This window comes from Phodopus roborovskii, unplaced genomic scaffold (assembly GCF_943737965.1).
Source record: "Phodopus roborovskii unplaced genomic scaffold, PHOROB, whole genome shotgun sequence".
In the NCBI taxonomy this organism is placed as follows: domain Eukaryota; kingdom Metazoa; phylum Chordata; class Mammalia; order Rodentia; family Cricetidae; genus Phodopus; species Phodopus roborovskii.
The window spans coordinates 839658-861338 of NW_026126416.1; positions in this window are offsets into that span (position 1 = coordinate 839658).

Sequence of the window (21681 nt, forward strand, 5' to 3'; positions counted from 1 at the left end):
GGGGGGGGGGGGGGAGTTGTTTGTTTTGTTTTTCAAGACAGTTTTTTTTTCTGTGTCCTTGAACTAGCTCTTGTAGACCAGGCTGGTCTCGAACTCAGACATCTGCCTGCCTCTGCCTCCCCAGTGCTGGGACTAAAGGCATGTGCCACCAACACCCAGCCTGCAACTTTTTTTTTTTTTTTTTTTTTTTTTGGTCTGCTGGTTGGCATTAGTACTGCAGGATTCTGTTCTGCTACAATGACATCCCTGGGTCCCTCCTTAGCTTTTCCAATGTGGTGTTTTTGCCTTCATGGAAATGTTAACCAGCTCCTGAAAGCCCTGTTTCTTTGTTTCTTTGATGTCAGAGGTAGAAAGGGATGCTAGGCATTTCTGTCCATTCTCATGAGTTCCAATTTAACTTTTTTGTTTGTTTGTTTTTTTGTTTGTTTGTTTTGTTTTTTTGAATCTGTGCTTTATCATCAGATTCCTGTTTTAACAATGCTGCTTTCTTGCATTGTAGACCTAGCCCCAGCATTTGATGTGAAGACAACAACTTTCAGAGAGTGAGTAACCAAGCCTATCAAGTCTGTGCCACCCAGTCTCCCCTGGATGCATTGCATCTTGCTGAAAGTCTGCAGGAGGGATGCTGGTGAGACTCAGCCCTTAAACAGTTCCTCCTCCACGACTGAGAAGGTAAGTAATGAATGGAAAAGACAAAATGCCATTTTTCCTGCTTATGAGAAGAATCTAGATCTAATGATGTACACAGGGATGTATGTGGCATGAAACATACATACATACGTGTGTATATGCTTTGGTGAGGAGGAGCAGCTTTGTGAGGAGGAGACCCAGCAAAGGGTGTGGAAAGAGTACTGAGAGGTGACTTAGAGCAAGACACAATGGTACTTGTGTATGAAAATGTTACGATGAAACCCATCGCTTTACATGCTAACTAAAAAAAGAATTAGCTGCCTCTTAATTGTGGAATTTCAAATGTTCTATAACCCAAGATGCTGTTTCACAGCATTAATGAAAGAAGTAAGTTTGTTTTTATCAATAAATATTTAATGAACCCATACTTTGGGAGTGCAGTAACACAGCCCATTATTTATTCTTTCGTTGCAAGCTGGGATGATTAGTAAATTCATCTTTAAATATTGCAGCATGCTAACAAGTCTTTTCAACTTTCGATGACCATTTCTCTGTCATTACCTTTGAATAACAAATGTTGAGAGACTTCTGAGCCCTCCAAAGCCTCCACAAATGGCACCCCAACCGTTGACTGACCCAATTCTCTCCTCCTACAAAACTCATTGCTTTTCTGTATTGAGTTTTTCAGCCAATTAGCAATGTCTTGGTTGTTTCAAACTGTTGTGCTAAAACATTAGTATTTTGCAGCTCTGTGTTTTTATATTATTTTCTATCATATTTGCTCCTGTTTTCTTGACCTGGCTGCTTTGTTGATAAATTCTTTTCAGATTCTTTTTAGCAACTCAGGTGCCTTTGATTTCATAATCACCTCCTAGTTTGTTCCTGAATTGTAGTTTCTACTCTCTGTATTTTGCTTTCTTTTGTTTCCTGGAATTAACACTTTTCAAATATGTTTTCTAGCTTGTTTCTTTATTTACTCTTTCAGAGTATTTGTCCTGTCATGAGTTTCTTCCTTTTCCCCTACGTCTGTCCACCTCATCTTCCCTCATCCTTCCTTTCTTCCACCCTGAGGATCATCGGCTCTTCATTAGGGATACTGTATGTTAGAGGGGTAGAACACACGATATTCCCCCTTTGTCCTGCTGTATCCTGAGCTGAACTGAAGTGTGAGATGGTGTCCTTGAGCCTCAGTGCTGGATTTCCATGTTAAAATCCCAGCCTGCAAACAGTGCATTCTTTTCATCGTGGCCTGAGTTTGTTCTGTAGCTTAGTTTCTAGGGATTTGTATAGACATGTGTGTAGTAAAGTCTGTACTCCATTTTGTGTGATTTTTTTTTTTTTTGTCTCACGTTGCATATCCAATTTGTCACAAAATAGCGGTATCATGGTTTGAAATAGGGTGGAGGAACACATTGATTTTATATTGCTTTCTTTTCTTTGCTATGATGTAATGTCCTAGGACAGACAGGGAAAGAAAAGAGGTGAAGTCAGGTTTTATTAGTTTCTCAGCTTTAAGATGAAGGAACTAAGTGGAAAATGATAGACAGCTGTTGCAGATTTCTTTCTGCTCTGCTACTCAGCCTCTTGGAGTTTTTTGCCCTTTAGTGCTGGCCACTTGTCTTGTGTGTGTTGTCCAGACACCTGCCCCTTTGATGGAACAAACACAGGAGTCCACAGATTTGTTACTATCCACATTGATGATAAGTAGACTTTGAGCTGGTCATCTGGAGCCTGGACTGTAGCTCGGTGGTACAGTGAAACATTTGGGAAGGCTCTGGGTTTAAAACCTAGCACTGTGTAGTAACCAAAGTGCAATCATTTAGTTTCGGTATTTGGAAACAGCTGGAATGGCTCATTTGTATTATATGTTTTTGATTAAAGTCAGGTGAGACCTCTACTATAGGGTACCAGCATATAGGTTTACCTGTAGGAGAGGGCAAGGCTGAATGTCAACATTCTCTCTGTGAGCAAAGTATTTATCTGTGAAAGATGACAAGTCATTGTTGATTCTTCTTAAGAAGTACAGTTGGGTTGTAGTATTTAAAAAGCTGCCACTCTGGGCTATCCAGTAACAAGAGTATAAGATGACATTTAACAGAGAAAAAAAAATAGCCTGAAGCCTTCAGCTTTATTTAGTTGGGGCTGGGGTGGGCAAACTTTGTGGAAAGGGCTTCATGATTCAGGTCTGCAGGCTGCATGGCTTGTGTTACTTGTCCTTAGGGAAATGCATTTTCCAGAGTTTGGACTCCAGTGAATAAGCTTCAGATTGCATCGTTAGTATTCTGCTTGAAGCCAGCAGAGGTAAAGGCAAAGTGCTTGACTTAAAACTTTAAAAGCCTTCCAGGGTTTTTCTTTATGCATTGACTTTTCAAACGTGTTGGAAACCACCTAAATAAATGAGCTTCTGTCTTCAAATGTGGAACTTCCCAGAAAGCCACATGGAATAAAATGTGCTCAAATTTATGGTTTGGAAAAAAAAAAAATAAAGACAATTCCCTTTCTCTTGCTCACCAGAGTACTACTATAGAGCTCTACTTTACTATTATGGAGGACAAAGGCAGTGAAGATTCTAGTTCATTTTACACAAAGCAGCATTAAGGGGTAGGACTAGTTTTCTCTAGTGTTTTGCTGATCACTGTCATCATTTGTGATGGTTTATCTGTTGATATCAGTGTTTAACTCAATTTCCCTACTGATGCCGGGGAAATTAGAATGTGAATCATAACTGGTGACACTTAAGTAGTTAAACATTTGATTAACATTCTATCTATAGGGTTATAGGTTGGGAGTATAATGCAATCAAAGGCTTGCGTTACTTATTGATACATAATTCACTGGATAATTGGAAGTGAAACTATTTGCTAAGAGGAAGAAGAGGAGTTAAAAACAGATGTTTGCTAAGACATGAGGCATAATAAAAATGTGTTTTGAAATGGTTCTACCCCTCTGTATGAATTACTACTCCATGTGATGATTTTATTAGAATGTTGGCTGAAAGGTGAAGTAAAGATTAATATGTCAGGCCTGCCATATTAGTGATGTTTTATTCTGAGGAACACTGGGCCCCACTTTTCATGGATCAGCTATCTGTGACTCTTGTTGGATATAAAGAAAGGCACAGAGTTTACCGGTGGTGTGCATGAAGTTCTTGATGTAATCTCAACTCCCCTTCCAGTCCCTCTTTTAGTTGGTGCCTGAGGTTCTTTCTTCTATTGTTCATCAAAGGCTTTACATGGAAGGACTAACACCCTAAGGTAGGGCTTTAACTGGGAACAGTAGAATATTGTGGGGATGGTGCCCTTCCTCAAGCAGTGATTGGATGGGGGCTGTCATATTTGTAGATCAACACCAAATAGTCAGCCTGAAGGAGTATTGGTTTCACAGGCATTTTGATTTATCTGTTAATACAGTTTTATGAGTTTTTTTTAAGCTGTAAGCTGATATAATGGCTTTAACTTCTGCAAATGATTAAATATACTCATCCGTAGATCTAAACTTGATCTCCCAAGGGAAGAAAGATTTTAGTTGGTAGATTCAAGGAAGAAAATGAAATTGAGGGTTAGAACAAAACAGTGAGGCACCTGTAAGTTAGAAGTTAGAAGTAATTTAGAAGTTCAAGAAGTTGTTAAATAATGTTTGCTATATTGTGGTACTAGATGTGAATTATAAAAAGACAATACTAAAAATGAAAAGTTAAAGGTTTCATAATTGTGCTATTTGTACGGAAATCACAACAAATAAGTACAATTTGCATTTGATCTCAATGCTAAAAAGTTAATTATAAATAATAGCAACAAACCAAAACCAAACCAAACACACCCTGCTGCCCTCCCCCACACCCCCAAAGGAAAAGAATTGGAGAGATGGTTCAGCAGTTAAGAGCAAGTACTTCAGAACTCAGGTTCAGTTCCCAGCTCTGTTAGAAATGGGTCTGGAGTAAAAAGAAAATGACCACAGAGTTCTAAGTATTGGGGCAAGGCAAAAAGTTCTACTTCTGCAGGGGAGTGTGTAGCTCTGCCAAATGAAGCAGAAGGGACACTCTGCTGAATTTTTATTCTGACACAAAGGAGGAATATTGTGCCTCCTTCTGCCTGGCCAGAATTTGGCCTCACATTCTCAGACTATTTGCTGGTACTAAAGGGCATAGTTAGAAAAATGCAACTTTTAGTACATATTTTGATCTTAAAAAATTCCTGTGGTCAAGTATGTGGATTTTTTTTTTGCCAGATGGCATCTTCATAAATATCTTTAAAGATGAACATAGTATCATTTATTTAACTCTTTGATAGAAAGATGGTACATTTAATTTACATTTCTCACAGCACTCATGTTAAGTGGGTCATATACACCTTTTACTCCAAGTGATCTTTTGTTCTCTTCTGGCCTGTGCAGACAACTGCACTTGGTGAACATACACCCACACAGAGAAATATTTAAAAATAATTTTTAAAAGATAAGAAAGCATTTTCTCTTTAAAATAAAGTTGAAAATTTTACTTGTATTATAAACAGTTCCCCAATTCCTTAAACAGTTCCCCAATTCCTGACCAATGAGTGAAGAGGAAGAAATAATTTTACTTTTCTAGGGTAAACCTAAATATCATTAAATGTAGATATGAGACAGCTTGTGCCTTTCCCCTGGTATTTGTACTTTTGTGAACCAAGTGACAAGTAGAAAAACAAATAGGTCTTTTCTCTTAGGATATTAAAAACCAAGGCAGATCAACAAATATTCATTAAAAAATTGGCTTCAAGATATTGTACTAGACTGAATTATGTGAAGGAAAAAATAATGGATCAAGCATAGTGTGTGTCTTCGGATGGGTACAGGAAAAAGTAATAATGTTCATTAAACAAGCTAGTGTATTGCTAAAGGCAGAGTGGAAAAGCATCCTTGGGCAATTGCAATTTATAATTAATAGCTAATTGAAGTCTTTGGATCATTTCTTATTAGATTTAATTCTTGTGGACAGATAATTCAGGATTCTAGTTATAGGTGGGAGAACCTCCTGGCATCCTTGTCTCACCGGGGATGAGGAGGAAAGATCTGTATTATTTGTAAGAAGTATCTAACAAATGGAACCATTAAATAGAGAGAGGAGAATGGTGCTCACCAATTGTGGGAACAGGGACAAACAAGAAAAGTTGAGTGGGTATGATGTTAGTTATACAAGAAAGACCTACTTTATCTCCTAGCCCCACCAATTAACAGTGTATTATCCACTTAGGATTTTCCCAGAGGCCAGTGATTTTATTGCAAGGGCTACTGCCCAGCCATCTAACCAAAAACTCTCCAAGCTCAAAAAAAAAAAAAAAAAAAAAAAAAAAAAAAAAAAACAAAAAACAAAAACAAAAAAAAAAAAAAAACCGAACAAACAACAAACAAACAAATACCCATAGAAAGTGGTGAAAATATATTTAGAAGTGATGGACACATGTATTACTTTTATTGTGGTGGCATCTCAGGAGTATAAATGTGTAGACTTTAGTTTGTACATTGCATATGAGTGTGTGTGTGTGTGTGTGTGTGTGTGTGAGAGAGAGAGAGAGAGAGAGAGAGCGAGAGAGAGCATGTAGATTGGTGCCTGTCAGGAGCAGTGATTGATAATAGACATCTTGGGGTAAAAAGAAGCTGTCTTAACCCTGATTGTGATAATGATTATGCATCCAGGTAAATATTCTAAAATCCACTTCAACTGGGTCCCCGAACTGGTCTCTTTCCAGGTTTGTGCTGCATGGTTGAGTAAAGCTTTTTGTGTGCCTTGAGGGATGGAGGAGATTGCTTTCAATGTTGCAGCACTTTCTTCTCATTGTTTTGGTATGGGATTTCTGGGGGAAATTGGTATTCCATTGTGTTGGATGGTTGTAGAACCTGGCATCTCTGTGGTGGGTGATGACTAACTTGCTGTTGTTGATCCAAGTATTTTACCCAGTTAGGGCCACCTCTAACTGGCCTTCGTGTAGAGTACTTATTGAAGTTTTCATGGAAGAGTTAGGACAGCAGAAATGCTCTTTCTGTGGGCTCAGCCTGCTTTCTTGTACAACTCAGGACCACTGGTCCAGGGTAACACTGCCATTAGTGGCCTTGGATATCCCATATCAGTAATAATAATAGTAAAAATGCCCTCACAGACTTGCCAATCAAATGGTGGCGTTTTCTTAATTGACATTTGATCTCAGCTGTGTCAAGTTGAGAAATCTAACTAGGACTATGCTTTGTAGGACATAGTTGCAATCTTAAATCTTAGTTTCATGCTCAAGTTAACAATTTGAAATGGAGTCTTGCATTTTAAGTTTGTATAATATACACCTATGAGTCTGTTGTATACTTTCTCCTCAGAAATGATAGCTGTGTTCAAAACATTCCACATGGAGCATGTGCACTAGCAGTCCACAAAGAACTTAGCACATCTGAAGTTTTGTGCTTAAGATTTGTGTTACAAGTGACTTGGGAAGTACCACTGTACATCAGTTCACTGTCCTGAAGCTGAGGTGGGGGTGGGGTGGGGAGGTGTAGTGGGGTGGGGGTTAATGGAATGGGGAGCCTCTATTGGGTGGTTGAAGAAAGGACAAAAGAATTTCTTTGGTTAAGTTCCTTGTTGGGGGCTGATTAGTGATTTCAGATTGAAATAGTTTCTATGTAAGGTGTCAAAGCCACCTCTTTGAATGTCTTGGTCTAATCTGTTTAACAATTTGGAAGGCATATGAGCCTGATGCTAATGAGTTTGTGATTTCTAGTTATACCCTTTAAGTCATTTTCCTCATTACATATGAAACACTATGAAAAAAGATTTCAAGGTTTTTAGTGTAGCTCTTCTACTGTGCTTACATAGGATTATCCTGCTAGAAACACACCCATGCTCATTCATTGAAGTACTTTAAATTTTGTTTTCTTGTGTGTGTGTGTGTGTGTGTGTATACATGTGTGTGTATACCCATGTGTACATGTACATGTGAATGACAGAGGACAACTTGTGAGAGTCAATTTTCTCCTTCCATATGGCTTCCAGAGATCAAACTCAGGTGGTCAGGCTTGGCAGCAAGTGTGTTAGCTGCTGAAGCATCTTGCCAGCCCCTGATACTTTAAACAATCTAATAGAATTTTGCTTGAAAGGGAATATTTCAGAAAAGGCTTTAGCAACCTAAGAGTTAAGCATCTTATGCTAACACATCAACAATTTAACATGTTTTTCTGTATTATAAAGAAAAATGGAATGCATTTAAAATATTTTTCTTCTTTGTCAAACCTTTACCATAGATTTGACAACCAAATGGTGTTTGTACTATTGATTTATTCTTGCATTTTTTTGTGACATGAATAATTCCAGCATTGAAAATGAGACTGAAGGCTATCCTGATGCAGAGGCTTCTTTTACATCAGTTTTGGAGCTATGCAACACTTGCTGAGGTACACTGTGTTCGGAAAATATTTCCTTAAGATTTTGGTGTTGGCTACATTGTGATAGAGGGAACTATCTATCAAGTGCCTGCCAAAAAATTCACAGCCGTTGTCTTAAAATTTTTGTAGCTCAAGATATCTCCATGGGCAAGAAGGCAGAGAATCTTCATTCTGACCCATTCCCACAGGCACAATAATGTTTATCTCCTACCCCTCAGGCTAGAGTCTAAGAAATGATACACAATAAAATTGCAAACTTCAAGTTCTTTGCTAAAGTGGCAATACTAATCATTGGTTAGAGAGCCTGGGATGTTGGGTTCAATATTTACTCTGTGGTATAATTGCAGTGGTTTTGTCAATTTGTTTATTATAAAGTCTGCCTTCTTTATGATGAAATATTTACTTATATTTAGAGTAAAATACCCAACATGACTGATAACATAACACACTTTCAGTTCTGGATTCTAGTTGCTACCTCTAAAATAAGGTTGGGGATATGCTTATCTATAGGTATTATACAAAGTGTGAGCATGAAGCTGTAAGGATTCCAGCATTTACCCTGGAAAAGCAGATTCTGGACCATTTTAGTCTGTGTTGAATGCTGAGTCATTTCTGCCTTCTCCTTGACTGATGACAGGGGAGCCTCAGTAGGGCAGACAAGTGACCTGTTTTCTAATGGACAGGGCTGCATCTGCACTGTAGGAAAACATTTTTAGTGTTGTCTTAATGAAAATATGCCATGAGGTCAGTACATGTCCTTACAGGAAAGATTTCCTTGAGTGGTTATGCAAATTCAAGCACCTCAGCCATGTCCTGAATTAGAAACACAATAGTTGAGCCTTGAGCCATACAAAGGATATTGGAATGAAGGTCTGTAGGTACCCAGCACCACAAAATGGTTTTGAAACAGGAGTCATGTTTAGAGGTAACTCAGAGGGGTAACTTCCTGAGAAATCACAGCAATTATTCTGAGTTAGGAAACAATAAGCAGGTTACAATCTGTTCTCCTAGAACTTGTACATATTTTTTCTTTTGCTAAAATGTGTAAATGATTTGTGTGTTTACATGTATACTGGCTGGACATGTGCTTGTCAAGGCACTAAAGGAAATCTGTTAAATAGCCCTGTAAGTTCATGCTGAGAATTCTGGCCTTGCATCCTTTTATATCGGAGATAGGCTTTATGGCACATCAAATATTCAGGGAGAATTGTCTTCTGATCTAACCATAAGAGCTTTGGGAATTGTGATGTCTGCCTGACATATTGGGTCTTAGGTGTCTCTTCGGAGCTTTTCTGTTCTGTTCACAAATCCTGCTGCATTCTGGAGATGGGATTTAGACTGAGTCATCTCTCCTGACCTCTAAATTCATCTTGACTTCGAGTTCTATATTGCTTTTATGCTACAGACTGACAAGCTATAGATTAGAATTTTAGGGGTGGAAAAGAAAAGGAAGACAGAAAGAAAATGATGAGGATTTTATTGGATAGGCTAGAACAGTATGGGGAAAGGCAAAGCCTTAGAGTATAGAGTATGTTGGAGGTCCCTAAATGGTGGAGGATTAGGTGAAGTACAAATAATAAAAACAAAATAATAAAAAAAACCCAGAGGAGTTGAAGCTGATGATCAGAAAAGCAAAGAAGCCAGGCCACTCGGGAGTTCTTAAACTTCACAATGGCTCAGACCAAAGGGGGCAATCATGTCCTCATCATGAGGGCAGACTGCGATGCTCTCCACCAAACCTCATACTGTCCCAAGGCTGCACTGGGATCCTGCTTTATATTCCTCTCTAGAGCTGGGATTAAACCATACCATCTCAAGTGCTGGGATCATAGGCATGAGCTCTGTTTCTCTTCTAGACTGATTCATTTTCATGTAGCCCAGGGTAGCCTTGAACACAGAGATCCATCTGCCTCTGTCTCCTGAGTGCTGGGATTAAAGGTGTGGCCATCGCTGTGTATCTTGTATGGTTAACTAGTGGCTTATTTGTGTGACTAACTAGTGGCTGTGTGTGTGTGTGTGTGTGTGTGTGTGTATCTAGTGGCTTAACTCTGCACTCTGATCTTCAGGCAAGCTTTATTTGTTAGATCACAAATGAAATGTCACTACAGATAGGGCCCCAGAGAAAGGTGATCACTTAGCATCTGGGCAAGCACAGTCAAGATGGGTAGATTTTAACAGGAAAGGGCCTAAGAGCAGGATCCCAGTAAGGATGAAGTTGTTGGCACTGTAAAGGCAGACACAGCCTCAGTAACTTTAGAACCATACCTGCTAGCTCCAGAAAAGTAATTATAGTTGGGACAACAAGAACAAAATGCCCCTTGTTACCTCTCAGCTGAGTTTTGTATTCAGTGTGATGCTATTTTTCCTTTGGGATGGCAAACCTATGAGATCTGTTTATTATGGGTATCTTGGGCAAGTGTCCTTGCTTCCCCCAGGTTTTAATTAATAAAGCCTGCTCAGGTTCTTCAGAATGTGTCATTGACTCCTCCTAGACGACACAATAGTGTTGAATAAGGTCTCCTGCACCAGGGCTAGAGACATGGGTGTGTATGTGGAAGGTATTGATGATAAATGGAAAAATGACCTTAATTGTCTGTCCTTAGGTTCCTTCCCTTCACACTGGACATTAGTGTCTCAGCCACAGTACTATTGAGAAGATGCACTTAGTTAATACATGCATGGTGGTGCATCCTTGAGAGCATGTTAGTATCTAAAGCTGATCTAAAGCCACATACTTGTTTGTCCTTGCTGATTGCAGAGGCAAGTTGGTCTGTTCTGTCCTTTCTCTTTCCAACTTCAGAATCTGCAGTGGGATGTGGTTATTGTTTGATTAGGAACGCATTTATCCCCTCTCCACTCTAGTTTCAAGTACTCATGTTAATTTGTATGCTGGATGTGGGGTGGTTATGGACAGGGACGACTCAATTCTCTGTGTAACAATCTGATCTGTAGCAGAACCTCTTTGAAGCTGATTTATGCCTGGGAGGCGTGTGTAAATTCTGAGCAGTGTCCCATGCAGGCCTCTTTGACATGGGCACCATCCAGTTCATACCTTCCAGATGCTGGTGACCATCAAGGTTTTCTTGTTCCCATCCAAACTAAAATCCTTGCAGTATTTGAAATTTTAAAAGTGAAGTCTTCAAACATTTGTCTTAACAAGGTGGCAATTTCTGTTTTCGAATGTCATGTGACTAGTAAACCCATTCCTATACAGTGCCATTCTGACATTCTGACATGGCAAAAAAAAAAGGAGGGGGGGACATTTGTAAAGGGATATTGTCTAAGAGGAGAGCAAGGGGACAGTATAACTGCATAACTACCTTGCAAGGTGGCAATATTTGTACTACTGGGAAAAGCAGGTTTGAGAATCTCCTTATTAAGAGGTCCCCATATCTCTCTTACTTCCTTCTGTTGGAGAGTGTCTGCTTCAAGGACCGTTCAAGTCCAGGAGTACTTGTGCCAGTGTGATCAAACTAGAAATACATATTTCACCCATGCCTCCCATCTTGAAATGGAGCGTCTAGAGCCCTTTTCACTTTGTGAGCAACAAGCTGACAGGAGCTTCTCGTGTTGTGCTATTTTATCTCAGTGTGTGCTCCCCAACACAATAGCTGCAGTCTCTGTAGAGGGATGCTAGTGAGATGCTAGGTGTCTCTAGTTCCTAATGGCTTCAGGACCTGTTGAGGATGTAGGAAATATCAAGACACGATTAGAGGAATGGAACTTTGGGCCCAATGACCTATTTTCTGGGGCCTTCAAGAACTCCTTAATGAAGGAAATGCAGATTACTGGAGGAGATCCCAACTCCAGGAGACAGGAGCCCCTGTGTTTGAAACTTCCTTAGACCTTGCCCTGTGTTCCTCATTATATGCCTCTCTGTCAGTCATACCCTGTGTGGTACTCTTTATAGCAACCTAGTAATAGGAAAGTGTGCTGAGTTTTATGAGCCATTACAGAAAAAATAAGAGGAAGAGGTTGTGGGAAACCATGACTTGTAGCAATGCCATGCAGAAGTATGGGTAACCTGAGCCTTCACACTTGGGTTGATAATTCTGTGAGGCTGAGCACTTAACTGGAAGGGTTTGTAGGGTATCCAGTTGGTGTCTGCTAAAAACCGGAGAGCTAAGTAAATTTTGGAAGAGGTTTGTTTATCATTAACTGACTTTCACTATTTTTGGTGAGAATGAATAATGTAAATTCCTAAACTGATAGTGTCCTTGATAGTCAAGGTAACTTTTGTTATCAGGAGTAAGGAGAATAGCTAAGGGATTTTCCTGGAGGTTTTGTTTATCAAGGAGAAACAAGTAAGATGGTAATTTTTCAGGGATAGTTGTGGACACAACTTTAGTTCTCCCTTGTGCACCCTGCTAGTTATGAGCTCTCTGAAGAATGGTTATAAAATTGTAGATATTTTGTTGTTGCTGTTACCCCCAATGGGTCCTGAACATGAGTTTGTGTGAGTGTGGTGATCAAGTGGCGCATGATGTGAAGAAAGAACTAACTCAACATTTATAGAACTACTTTGGTTGGTTGTTAGGAAACGAGAGGACAATACCTCTTGGGACTGTGTTTTTTGAGATCTCATTCAGTGTTTCCCTTGGGTGTCTCTACTTTTCCTGCTCCATTCTATGGTAACTTCTGTGGGCAAACTGTTTCCCAGATTCCTTCACCATCAGGGCCTGCATAATGTACTTGGAAGACCAAAAAGAAGTGTGGTAGCCCATGTTTGTTTGTGCTCTATGTTGAGGGGCTACCTACAGTTAACCCCTGTTGTGGGGTAATCTGTTGTAGCCCCAAATTGCAGCACCAGTCTGTTAGGAGCCTTCAGTTGGATCCAGCTGACTTGCCTGGTTCACACCTGATAGGAGGACTGTGGGTAGAGAAGCGGCAGGTAATGATACTAAGGAAAAGATGGAGATATCGAATAGAGTCAGAAGGGCAATCCGGTGACTGTCTATTTGTCTTGTTTTCATTTTATCATAGTACCTTTCAATAGCTGTTTGCTTTTTCTTTTATTTTTAATTTTTCATATTTGAGTCTATACCCATGTTGCAATGTGCAATGAGAGCACAGATTTCATGTGAGTTCTCACTTTTGAAAGAGGTAAATATTAGATGAAGGTTCTAGTAGCTGTTGGAAACAGAAGCAGACACCCACAGCTAAACACAGCCGAACTCCTGGAATCCAGTTGCAGAGAGGGAGGAATGATAAGCAAAGGGGTCAAGACCAGACTACAGAAACCCACAGATACAGCTGACCTGAACAATGGGGAGCTAATGGACCCAGACTGACATCTCCAAAACCAGCATAGGACAAAACCAGGCTCCCTGAATGTGGGTGTCAGGAGGCCTGGGCAATCTATGGGACCTCTGACAGTGGAACCAGGATGCATTCCTGGTACATGAAAGGACATTGGGAGCACATTCCCCATGGAGGAATACTCCCTTAACCCAGAGACAGGAGGTAGGGCCTACACCTACTCCAAATGCCTTGACAGATACTGATGATCCCTCCTCGAAGGCCTCACCCTCTCAGTGAAGTGGGTGGGGAATGGGATGGGAGGGGAGTCCAGGGCATGGAAGGATGGTAGGGAGAGGGAACTGGAATGGATATGTAAAATAAGAAATACTACTACTAATAAAACAATTGAAAAAAGAGGTAAATATTTCCCACATTAACTTTTCAGGGATAATAATGTAGGGCAGTGGTGAGCATATTCTAGGTGAATTGGAATTTTTCTCATCAATGGCGACATTCCTTCCTTCCTTCCTTCCTCTCTCTCTCTCTCTCTCTCTCTCTCTCTCTCTCTCTCTCTCTCTCTCTCTGTGTGTGTGTGTGTGTGTGTTTGTTTTTGTATGCTTGCATCTGTATGCAAGTGAGCTAGAGTGTTTAAACCGAGTTAAACTGGAAGTCAGTTCACCTTTCCAATTCCCACCTATAAATACAGTATTCTAAGTGGTTTTCTCATTTCTGCTTGTGAGAGTTGTAACCAGTCTTGTTAAGTTCTACTGCTTTCTCATATCCTGCTCTTCTTTTGGGAAAAAGGGGTTTATCTTATGCACCTGTGTGTGTGACCTTCAGTATCGGGCTATGGATTGTGTTTTCTGAGTGCCAGCCTTTCTCCCTATGTGCCCTGACTTCAGACATAGTTTGTTTTTCATGTTTTAGGCACTAATTTCACAGGAATATTTAAAGTTTGTAGTTTTAGGCAGACTCTGGTTTCACTGAGAGGCAAGGTTGTATTTTTGTGTATTATTTTTCAAGATCCCATACTTAAACTGTAATTACTTGGTGCACTGATTTAAAAATTGAGGTTCCCAAACTGCTTTCAAAGATCTGTTAAGCCAGAGGTTTCTTGATTTGTTTTCAAGATTCAAAACTTGGAACACGCCACCCATTATGATTTTTACATACACAGAAGCTGACAGCCTTCATTTCAGTGAATAAATAGACCAATGGCAAATTAAAAAAAAAATCTTTAATCTATTTCTATGACTTACAAAAAATGTTATTTATTAAGCTGTTTCTTGATTTAATTTGCCTATTGTCCTATGTTTAAGTTTTGTAGGTCTATCTAGAATTAAAGTTCTACACGTGATCTTATTCTTATTTTCTGAATATACATCAGTCCTGAATATACAAAGTGTTAGTTCACTTTGGGGGTCATCAACCCAAATATGCACATTTCTATCCTGCCTACTATCTGAAATTCAGGAAGCTTTTCCATTTTGTGATTTGCTTCGAACACCAGTAGATGATGACTTCAGGTATTAATAGTGGCAGCTGTTGGAGCTTCGTGATACACTCATGCACGCCCCTAAAAGAACTTGTGAGATTTACTCAGTTAGGTGTAGCACATCTTGTTCTCCTGTGCTAGCCTCTGGTGGCCGGCTTGCTGGAGCTGTGAAACAGGGATAGATTCATTAGGAGTGGAAGGAGTACATGGAATTGTCTTTCATCAGTCTGCCTACCGTTCCAAATATGACAACAAAGACAGGAAATTTCAAAAATAAAGTGTGTAGCGTTTTGTGTGTTAGATGCCTTGATTTTTTTGTCATGCTCAGTTTCCTGTGAGCTAATGCCTTTCATGCTGTTTAGAGGTTGGCAACTAATTAAAAGTAGAAAATTTAGTATCGTTTGAACTTGAGTACTTCTTTGGAGATGAGAGAGGAAGATGCCCTAGATTTATTTTAAAGAGATTTACTTTCAAATCTGTGGCCAAATTGAGCATCATAGAGAGGGTTACTACTAAATACAGCTCACAGATGTCTTCCTGTGAAGGTATATCTTAATCTTTTCTAGATCTAGCAATCAAAGTGGCTTGTCCTGAGGATGCTATCCCCATATTCATGAATATGATCTGAATATTAAAGCATCTAGAAACCTTTGGAAGAATATGTACAGGTTACTGCTGATTTAGAAGCATTTAGTTAACTCCCTCCAAATGGTGACAAAATTTAATCTTTGTATTTAATCTCTTTTTGGCTTCCTCTGTTTTCATTATGCATAGGTAATAAATATGTGGCTAAATCTCTAATTTGGTGAAGCCTGCTGTGTGGAACAATGCATACGGGGATCCTCTGTGTGATGCATGTGAGACAGTGTTTCCTACCAGTGATGCTGTAGAAGTTTTATGTATCTTGCCTAGTTCAAAGAAGCACTTGAACTTGACTTACTTACCTTGCTAGATTAAAACATAGAATTTTATATGAAGACATACAGGGTGGCCATTCCACCAGCAATGTATAGTTTTTGCTAGTAGCCATGAATTGTCTTTGTTAGTAGCATTCAAAGAACAGTAATGATTGGGATTGCTGTGTAGTACACAAATCGCAAGAATCAGGTAGGCAAAGATGATTGCCATTTAGAATGCCAGTTATGTTCCAAGCACCAAGTTAGACATTTTCATATTTAGTTTTACTCCATTCTTGAAACACTCGTTTGCTATAATTTATGTTTCAGTGATGTCAAAGACTGATCGAGGGAGTTTAGTTGCCAGAGGTCATTTAGATCTCAAGTCACATAGTTGGGGTCAGTTGGCAGGCCCAGCTACAAGGATACCTCCCAAGTACCACTGTCCCTTTACAGCCTTTCTGCTTCCTTGCAAGGATATCTTGAAAAAAGTTGAACATGTGTCAGGATGTTCTAATTATTTGCAGTGGTCTGAACTTTGGCCATCTTTGTTTATTCCTTTGAAAAGAATAATAGTGTGCATAACCAGTACATGGACATTTTAGAAAATGAAGTGTATCTGTAATTCTTATGCCGGCAGTGGAAGCACTCTGGTCTTTGTTTTCAGAGAGACCTCTGGGGGAACTGTGCCCTAGAGCAGTTTTCACTCTGAATCTGTTTTCGTTGCCATGGAGTGGCTATGATATTATATTTTAAAAATGGCAGAGTGAGTTGGAAATGACACATGGAATAGGCTTGGAACTGCATCACGCTACTTGGTGTAATGTAGATGTTGGTGTCTGTTGGGAACCAATTGATACTTCCAGGTTCTTGTGTCCTGGAACAAAAATAGTGAATGGAAGCAGGGACAGTCGTAGAAATAGGAGACAGCTTAAGGAAGAAAGCACTCAAAGGAGGAAGTAGGTCAGAACTGGCAGAAAGCTGGGAAGGTTGATAGCAAATGCCAGTTTTCAGTGCCTTGGTGTTGTGGGATTTTCCATACATGCTACATGCTCGATCTGCAGTTCAGCCTTCCAGTTATTTCTTTTTTTCTTTTTGCCAGCAGCTGGTTTCTTTAACAGTGTGTGTACGTGTATGTATGTGTGTGTATGTATGTATGTGCGGTAGTTTGAAAGAAATTGGCCCCCATAGGGAGTAGCACTATTAGAAAGTGTGGATATGTTAGAGTAGGCATGGCCTTGTTGGAGGAAGTATAGCACAGTGGGGGTTGGCTTTGAGGTATCCAATGCTTGAGCTGTGCTTAGTGTCATAGTTACTTCCTATTGTCTATGCATCAAGATGTAGAACCCTCAGCTCCTTCTTCAGCACCATGTCTCCCTGCATGCCACCGTGTTTCCTGGCATGATAATGGACTTAGCTTCTGAAACTGTAAGCCACCCACTTGAATGTTTTCCATTATAAAAGTTGCTGTGGTCATGATGTTTCTTCACAGCTGTTGGAATCCTAACTAAGACAGTGTGTGTCTATGGAGGCCAGGGGACAACCTTAGGTGTTGGTTCTTCAGCACTCCCCAGGATTTATTTCCTTGAGATAGTCTCTCACTAGCTGGAACCTGCCAAGAAGGTTAAGTAAGCTGGCCAGGCAGTAAGCCACAGGTGGTCTATGCATTTCCACTTTCCCAGTGATGAGATTACAAGTCCCTGCTACCACAACTGGCTTCTTTCTTTTATTTTAACAGGTGTGTTGGGGTCTTTATTGCTGTAAAGGGACACCATGGTAACAGAAACTCTTTAAATTTATTTTTTTATACATTTTACATTTTATTCATTTTACAGGTCCCACCCCACCTGCACCCTTCCCACATCCATTCTCCAGAAAGTGTAAAGCCTCCTATGGGACGTCAACAAGGGTCTGGCACATAAGTTGAGGCGGGATGAAGCCCCCCCCCCCCGCATCACTTACAATTTCAGAGGTTCAGTCTGTTATCATCATGATGGGGAACATGGCAAAGTGTAGGTAGATGTGGTGCTCGAGAATAGCTGGGAGTCCTACATCTTGCAGGCAACAGGAAGTTGACTGAGACACTGGTCAGTGTCCTGAGCACAGGAACCCTCAAAGCACACTCCAACATGACAGTATCTACTTCAACAAAGCCACACCACTTAATATTTCTATTCCCTATGAGATTATGGGGGGCAACTACATTCAAGATATCCCAACAGGGATTCTAGGGGTCAAAGTGAGGACCTCAATGCTTGCATGATAACAACTACAAGTGAGCCATGGCACCCTATGCTAGTATGTTAATTTAGACATCATTTTATACCTTACTCTCCTGATGCTAAAGCAGAAGATCAAAAATTGGGAGAGGCTGTTATAACCAAAATGTGTGTAATTCACTTGTCAGGTACTGTGTTGTTACACTCAACATGGAAGATTGCTGAACTTCAGGGCCAATGTTTACGAAAAATATTTTCAGCTAAGCATACCTATTGGATACAGTAATGGTAAATTTAAGAGCTCTTTTTGTGCATTAAATGAGTAAAACAGTCAATACAGCAATTTAGTTGTTTTCTGGAAGCATTCAGATAGCTTTATGATAATGGTGAATCTGTGCAGCTTCATAGAGAGATGATTTTCATTAAAGCTGACCATATTATATATGCATGCAAGTAATCTTGATTTAAAGAGAGTACAGATCCAGCAGGTGACTTGGCCAAGATTATCAAGACTTTGTCACATTGATTTATTCTATTCATTTTTACCTTAAAAATTTTTGAAGTATGTTAAAAGTCACAAATGTTAGATTATTCCCATGTCTTTGAAAATCTAGCCAATGAAGTACATTTTATTTCTGCCATATTACATGTGTCACACTTCCTAAAACAAATGGTTTTTAGAATTCTCTACTACCCAGGACATAAGGAAATCCTTTCAGTTGTCCCAAGATGGGAAATAACCGCCTAAAAACGACTTAGTAATGCCCCTTCAGTTTCACAGTTAGTATGTAAGTCCCTTACTGTTGTTTCGGGATCTGACTCTGTGACTCCTTTCTTACATGCCTGTGGTTTGTGCAGAGTTAGGCCATGATGTTCTCCACAATGTTCTGTATCCTGTGCTTTGCTTCCTCTTCTTTGTTTATTGGCTTATCACAAATGAAGGTGAGCTTCAGAGCTGAGGCTTCTAGATCTTCAGTGGTTTTTTTTTTTTTTTTTTTCCACCTACAACTATCAACGTGGGTACTATACGTCTCCTAACGAGGTCTCTATATTTGCTTCTCTCACTTGTTCTGAGTGCTGAATGGAGTAGAGTAGTTTCAGATACTGACAGGCTTCCATGAATAATCATCATCTTGATGTCATTACTTCTTTAGCAGATGGTGGTAGTTGGAGGACATTCATGTCCCTAACCTCAGCACTTAAGACATGAAAGCAGGGAGATGAAAAAAGGTTAGGGCCGGTTTGTGCGAGATCGAAGGGTTGGGGGAGGGAGAGGGATGGAAGGGTCTGACTGAGATTTATTGAGGTATAAGCAAAAGGCAATGAAGTGAACAGATTCACAGAATATAATTTGAAAAGTTTTGATGTGGAACACCAGTGAAACATCACGCCGAAGCCTCTAGCATCCCCATACTCCTCCTAATGCTCCCTCTGCCCTGTTTCTAGAGAACCATTACCTTGCTTTTGTCATTTTGGATTAATTCATTGGGTTTTCTGTTTTTCTTTAAGCAGTAAAGAGATTAGAAAATCATGTTAGAAAACTGGTTTCATTCGGTATAACTTTAATGTGAGCTTTTCTGTTTTGTCATGTGTGAAACCCTTTTCTGTGAGGCGAGTGACGTGTGATCGATTCAGCAGACAGACACTGCCTGTGTCTCAGGCTTCCTTCCCAGCAGTTATCATGAAAGTTATTTAAGGTGCTTCCTCATTTGACTTTTATAGATTTCTAGGGTCTGAGTGATTCCAACAGGACAGGGATTTATTCCTTTTCCTTTGTTACTTTGACTGACCAGCCATGGATGTTTACTTTGTGGTATAATGTACAGAATAATTTCTGGCATCATCCCTAACACTTTCATCTATTGTGTAAACCGTATGCAGAGCAAACTCTGACTTTTCTTCTTGTTCCCGGACTTAAATTTATCTTTATGTAACTGTGCACATCAGGGTGCAGCACATTGCTTTCTCCATTTAACAAACATGACTTGTGGGATAAGGATTTCTGACCTAGAAGTACCAATGACAATTACTACCAGAGAAATGTAATCAAGGGGATCACTCATGAGTCAGACATGATGTCTTGTGGACTGATCTTAGGGGGGAGTGATGTCATGGCTTCTGGAAAAGGTGGCTGGACTATGAAGTAGGAAAGTTAGTGTAAAAATAAGTGACGGCTTAATTTTTAAGAATTTCCCTCTATTTCTTCTCTAACAAAGCCCCCCAGATGTCAGAACCCATCAGTATATCAACAAATTGGTACAGATATTTTTCCCCCTCCAACTCCCAGAATACGTTTAGCCAGTTGTGAAAGAGTAGCAATGAGGAGCAACAATCAAAAGATAAGAGTGTCAAGTGTCAGCAACACTGCTCTTGACCTTTTCTGGTTAAGGCTCTTGTTCTGCCAAATGACTATTTTTTTTTTCTTAACATCTATTCTGTCTGATACTATATCTCTTTGTGGCTTCCTCTGATACAGGGCTGAAAATATGATGAAAAGTCATGGTCATTGTAGATATATTCTGATCAATCGGTGCCTGTACTACTTCTATGCTAGTCTGAATATTTAGAAATATTTTTAAATCTTATTTTAGTGTATGAGTTGGTTCACTCCTTCCAAGTTGATATGGTTCTGGGGATTGACTCCAGGACATGGGCCGTGTAGGGAAAACACTACTAACTGCTTAGCCATCTCGTGAGCCCCTTGATTAATATTATTAATTTATTAAGGGAGCAAAGCAATCCCTTTAAGAAATTTTTAATTTGTTATAATTGGTGTGATTTACGTTTACATCTTATATAGTTTCTGTGAAACCTAGCCAGTTTGCTGTTTAATACTTAATAACTGTTTAAATTGTGTTCCCTACCCTTCCTTGACTACCCACAGTTTAGTTCCCAGACTCATAACTTTGTATGCAAAAGTCATTTTTGTACATGAGATTATTTTAAGGATCTTGAATTGTGGAAATTATTCTAAGATACATGAGTAGTCTCAAAGAATTCCCAAGGATTCTTGTAGGATATATGTGGAAGGTAGGGGTGATGTAAGGAAGGAGCCATCAAAAAGCAAGACAGCGATCTCTTACACTACTGCAGTTTCTATTGCAAAATGCCAGAAGCTGTGATATGTCTACAAAGAAATGTGTTTTCTCATAGTTTTGTCAATAATGAAAATTCAAAGAGCAAGGTACCAGCTTGGCCAGTGTCATGTGTGGGTTCTTCTCCTTGCTGGCAAAGGGCTGTCCCTTGCCAAGTACTCTTGATACATGGTTCTTGAGATTGTGAGCTCTCTTTAAAATACAGAATCCCACCCCATCTCTCCTTTTCTCCTCTCCATCCCTTTCCCTCTCTCCGTTTCCCTTCTTCATTTCCTCCCTTTCTTTCCTTCTCATAAGGCCACCCTGTCCTTGCAGAGAGATAATGCCCCCATGTTATCTTAGCCTTAATTGTCCACTGAAGAATTTGTCCACATGGATGGCATCAACATGTTCAGCCCACATCAAGCAAGAAAACTGTAGCTGTGTCAATATCTTGATTTCAGGGTTTATATTGCAAGCCATTCAGCCCATGCTAACTTTTCTCCAATGCACTGAGACAATATTCCTTGTCATATATCTGTGACCTTTAGAATTGTAGATCTGACAGACTCTTTGAAGAACTGGCTGGGGGTGAGCCCCAAGCTAGAATCTTTCATGTCCTATGCAGCTAGTTGGGGGGTGGGATCTCTATAATCCAGACCTTTGTGGTGGCAATTCCCTTGGAGGTTCACTCAGCTCAGTTACAGTTTTGTTTTAGTCTTGCAAGT